General features: G+C 31.0%; 1 protein-coding gene across 3 annotated transcripts in view; it reads left to right on the forward strand.

The window, feature by feature from the left end:
- Positions 1-5956, forward strand: part of FSTL5 (follistatin-like 5) — a 920996-nt gene that overhangs the window by 811585 nt on the left and 103455 nt on the right. The window lies entirely within an intron of this gene.

Genomic DNA, 5956 nt, shown 5'->3' on the forward strand with positions numbered 1-5956 from the left:
CCTAATGTTTATTTAGTGAAAAATAAGTTTAGGTGTATGTTATTAGGTCTAAGTTAATGAGTGTTTTGGATTGCATAGGCAATGAATTATAGGAATTTAAGCCATTATATTCACAGAAGGATTTATCTGAACTTTACATATGCTAATTTTAATCTCCAAGTAGAGCTATGGGGTGGGTCAGTACACAATAAGACATTTTCCAAATTTATTAGAACATGGAGTTATTTTGATGAATATTTATACTGTCAATATTGAATAGAACATATATTGAAAAATACTGCCTTCATATGACATTTGAATAATTTGAAAGCAAAAAAAATTCATGTTTATGAAAATTGCCTTTTTTATTCTTTGTGAATATGCATCTATTTACACAAAATGTGTTTTAGAAATATTTAAAATAAATCACTATATTAGTTGGGTAAATTAACACAAACCAGTTAAAAATACAAATAGAAATGCAGTGAAATTATAAAACAAAATGTATATATAACATCATAATGTAGTTAACTTAATGATCTGTAATATGAGGTTTCCAATGTCCCCAAATTGGGGAGAAATGGATATAGGAAGCAAGTCCGCTTAACTCCCTCAGCCTAAAATTATTGAAAGTTTCATTAGCCACAACTAACCTACCCTGTGAGAAAGGTTGAGAAATACAGAAGAACACACAGCTATCTAGTGTGCTTTAAAAACTTCTGATATAATTATTTTTAGATGAAAAAAATTTAGACTATTGCCTCACAATAATATTGAATAATATTTAAAATGAAAAAGGAGAATTTTCAGAGAATAAGCCTTCTAAATTCATGAGATTTAGTACTATGATAGCATTGGGGGAGGTGAAGATTATGCTTTCTAATGGATAGTACATTGTGCCAATTAAATTATAATCAAGCTGTCAGTTTTTGCATTGGCCAGTTCACTAACTTCTCTGTTAAAAACTGTATCAACCTAAGCTTTTAAAATTACCTTACAAAAAAGTTTTTTTTAAATCAAAAAGTAATCTGACAAGAGATACCCATTTGCAGCTATATCTCTATATATGCATATGCACATGCATGTATATATCTGTATATATGAATGCACACATACATGTGTGTGCATATGTATATATATAATCATATATATATGATTCCTAACCAATGCTATTTATAATGCTAATAGATATTTTATTATGTTGTAACATTTGCCTTGCTAATTATTCTAGGAAATTAATTATGCAGACTTGCATTCAGTGTTTTCACTATAACTTTGGAAGTCAGGAGATTGTATATCTACTCCAAAAGACTGGTTTTTTATAACATCCGTCTTGCGCGTGTACATAGTGGTCAGATAGTACCCACTTCCTGGGTTAACAGTGCCAAAAAAAGAACTTGACACAGTCACTCCCAGAAAACTTTCTAGTAAGAATGAAAGAATAAACAAGTCCTATTTTAGTTGAACACAGTACAAAGACCTTATGTGCAATGTTATGATTTTGCTTTGTGAGTGAAGACATTTTTAGCTCCAAGACAGAATATGAGAACATTTTTGAACCAAAAATCTATCCCTGCTGAGTTATTCAGGGTGAGAAATGCAATGCAGACCGTCTATTCTAATACCGATATTATTCTGTAGCTAAAAGATGGGAATTTCTTCTATATTTCAAAAATATACCTATATAAGTTTAGTATCGCTTGAGAGTGAAATGGACAATATCAACACATGAAGGATTTTGTATAACACCAAAACCTATTGAAGCACATTTGATCGGTTGCCAAATCACTACATCATAGAATTATAACTTGCCATTGGCTATAACATAAACTCTAAAGTAATGTCAATTTAAGTCAGAGGAGGAAAGCCATAACCACAGTGTCTTTTGTGACTGATTTAAATATGTATCCAATAATCAGAAATTAACCAAATTTTATTGCTTACATAAATTATGTACTATATATAAATGATATAATTATATTTATGTGGTACACTATTATCCTTGAAAAGCCTCTTATTCCCAAAGGATTGAGACAGGAATGTGCATCACATTCAGTTTTTTTCGTTAGTCCATTTCATGTAGTTAAAGGTGCGATATTGATTAGAAAATGCCATGGGTAGTATTTCTTTCTCATGAGACTGCAAGTAATTCTTGCTTATGTCCTCCCGGTGTATAGAAAAAAAACAAAAAAAAAAAGCAAAGTAGAAAGAAAGCTCACAATGTGAGGAACAAATTATGGATAACTTTCTAAAGCTACTGTGCTTCATTAGATTAACAGTCAACCTGGAAAAGACAAAGTACATGTGTCTGTCTTCACCAGGAGATGCAAAACAAAAAACAGCTTGCACATACTCCCAATCTTTACCGTTGATTGAGTGGTGGAAGCTTTCACTGAAGCAGAGAATGTTTGCAATGTACTTCAATGAAATACTTTGATAAAGAGAGAAATATAATTGAAACCTACATGATTATCAAACTTTTTGAGACTCAGTCCCCCTTTATACTCTTAAATATTACTGAGAACTTAAAGAGCATTTTTCGTGTGTGGTTTATTTTTATCTACTAATATTTAGATATCAGAAATTAAAACAGATAACATTAAAACATGCATTTATTAACTTCCTGAAAATAGCCATAATAAACCTATCAGATGTGGACATAAATAACATATTATTTTTTTAAAAAGCACACCCCCTCAAAAAAAATAGAAGAGTCACATGGTTTTACATTTCGCAAACCCTTTTAATTTCTGGCTTAATAGAAGATGCTAGATTCCTGTGTCTGTTTCTGAATTGAATTGTTGTGATATCATACATGGAACATCACAGTTCATGTAGCCCGTTGAAAACTACATTCTACATTTGTATGAGAATTGAGAGAGAAAATGTAAATGACATCTTAATATTATTATGAAAATAGTTTGACTCGGCAGACTCTCTGAAAAGATCAAGTTTGAGAAATGCTGTACTAGAAAATGAAGTTGATCTTTTTAGAATCAATTCATGGATTCTGGGAAAACAGGACTTAAAATTTGATATCCTAGAAAACTAAAATTTAGCAGCTTATCTCCTAGCATAGATTTGAGGAAAAATGAGGAGAGTAATCAAATTCTTGTTATATACCATTCCAGCATTTGCTTTTCTTAAAGTGTGTCAGAGGAGAGATGTCAGCTATAAAAATTGTAACAGTTACCGTTTCTTGAAATGTTACTGTGTGCCAGTCACTCTGCTAAATATTTGCCTTCTTTAGCTAATTTAATTCTTACAACAGCTGCATGATGCAAGTATAATTACTATCTCCAAATTTGATATGGGAAAATTATCACATAGATTAATTAATATTCCCATAGTAAAAGAGTAAATTCTATAGCCTATAGCATTTTTATGATGCTATAGTGATTATAATGATTTTCCTCCAATCTGTCAGAATGTAGAGTATGAAGTTTACCATTTCTTCTTGTCATAATTCCTCATCCTCTGCCCCCCTAAAAATACAAGACATAGAAACTTAGTAGCTAGAAAGAACATACACAAATTCATTATTATTTTCTTTACTCATAAAGCTAATGAATACTGCAAATAGAAATTTGCATGTCTCTTCAGTTTCCAACATCTCCATCATTAGATAATTTGTATTACTCTTGCTGAGTATGATTTTAATACATTTATATATGTGTAATATTATAGCAGCAAATTTAAAGAGAAACATCTGAGTCATATGTTCAGATCACAAATTGTTTCTAAAATCTAAATAAAACTTGTGAGGAACAACATATGTCTTGTAAAAAAAGTAAATGGCAAAATATTACCTCTTGTGAGTAAGGAGGGGAGGAGCTCACAAGGAGCTTTAAAGGTAAAGGTATGGAGTTATATTTCATAAGCAGAGTGATCAATACATACATGTTTATTTTATAATTACTATTTCACACATAGTTATACACAGTGTTTTGTTGGCATTAGTATTTCATTAGCACTGAGGAGTTATATCCCCATTGAAAACAGTTAAATGAAAAAAATAAACTAAACTTTGCATAATGATATCTGTATTTCTTCTATAACTTGTAACCTGGAAGGTAGTTTATGCTTTGTAAAAATGTTGATATGTAATTCATATTTTAAAAAGTGAGAAAATAGCTCTCAGATTTGAGACAGTGCTTTGGATGGATTAAGTGGTTTTAGAGGAAAATACAGCTCAGAAATTTCATCAGTGCAACAAATCATAGTAGGATCCCACTGATTCATTTGTCTGCAGAATATGGTAAAACGAAATAATAAAAGTATGCATAGGGGTAAGAGAAGAAAATATTTCAAGAAACATTGCAAACAATTTGGACTTCGAGTAGTTGTCAAGTTCAAACACATTTAAATTCATGAGCGTAGAACAGTAGTTTGGAGGAGTTCAAGAAGGGCAGTCATGTTCATTCAAAAATGCTAAGAGCTCTGTAATAAACCTGAAGCATAGTATGTAACTGACACAATTGAAAATTAGACACCACATTGCTACTTGTTATGTTCATAAGTTTCAACGATATTCAGGAACCAATAATATTAAATTGATAGTTATAGGTATATAGCATATATCAATCTTATGTTAATGTTTACAGGAGACTTTCCTGATACAAATCAAAATTTTTGCATAAATGTTGATGTGCTTTTTTAAGAGTTTTATCTTTTGAACATGGAATTTGTATTCATTTTTGCACAACTATAATATAAATAACAGCTAACTAAATTTTATTTTATGAAAAATGTGGAGAATTTAGTTTTTGTCAATGCTGCTACTCTTCAGGAATATCCTATCTTAACATAGTGGTCTCTGGAATTATAATGCAAAATTAACTGATAAAGATTGCATCTATTAATATATGAGTGCTGAAAATCATTTATAAAATAATAAGATGTATCAAACAACCTGGGTTCATTTAAAATATATACATATTATTAGAAAAAGTTTTATGTGCTAAAGAAAAAATATACACATTATATATAAACACCAGTAAAGTCATAATTAAGTTTGAATTCATTTTCCTCTGAAGAATATATGAATACATGGCTCTGTGGGCAAAATTGGGAACTTTTTTTTTACTAGAAACACATTTATAAAATTAAGTATGACAACTTCAATGTAAAAATATTTTTACAAATCAATAAACTTTTATTGTATCCTCAATGGATGCAAAACCCCAGGCTAGACTTAATAGATCTTACAGGAATTCTCAATTGATTAAAAAAAAAAATGCTTGGGGAATTTTTTTGTATTTAAATAAATTATGTTTCTTTTTATAGATGTTTTTAGAATTTAAACATTTTAAGCAACAATGGTTTGGCTTTCCAAACTATCAAGATTTTAATATGATTGCTTATCTTTCAAAGTGCATGTGCTATCACTGAATTATGTAAGATATAACTGGAATGAATAAATTTGATTGTGCAAATCAATACAACTGAACAAAGGAGCTACACAGGTAAGGATCAGAAAAGGAAGGACTACATGGGCTTAGGGCTGGGCACATTGGAACAAGGCAGAGCAGAAGCAACAAAGAGAACAGGTGTGCGTGATTATGCAAAAGCGCCTTAGGCTCAGGCCTTGGTTAATCCGCACTACATTCCAGGTGTCAAACATGTAGCCTCCTGCAACCATTGGATGTGGATTTATAAAGCAGAGAAGACTAATTTCTGAGATGTCACACATCCGGATCTGTAGTATGAAAAAAAATTAAAAGTATGATTTAAATGATTAAAATGAAATCTTTCTGAGACCTTAAGTTAATTTGTTTTAAAGTGTAGAAATAGAAACAGACCCCCCCCAAATTGCTAGTGTACAGACTAATTTGTGGGATCTCTATGTAGCATTATCTGGAAAAAAATAAGTTTAAGAAAATATATATAGGCCGGGCGCGGTGGCTCACGCCTGTAATCCTAGCTCTCTGGGAGGCCGAGGCGGGCGGATTGTTTGAGCTCAGGAGTTCGAAACCAG

Source organism: Propithecus coquereli, unplaced genomic scaffold (assembly GCF_000956105.1).
Source record: "Propithecus coquereli isolate 6110/MARCELLA unplaced genomic scaffold, Pcoq_1.0 Scaffold332, whole genome shotgun sequence".
NCBI lineage: Eukaryota > Metazoa > Chordata > Mammalia > Primates > Indriidae > Propithecus > Propithecus coquereli.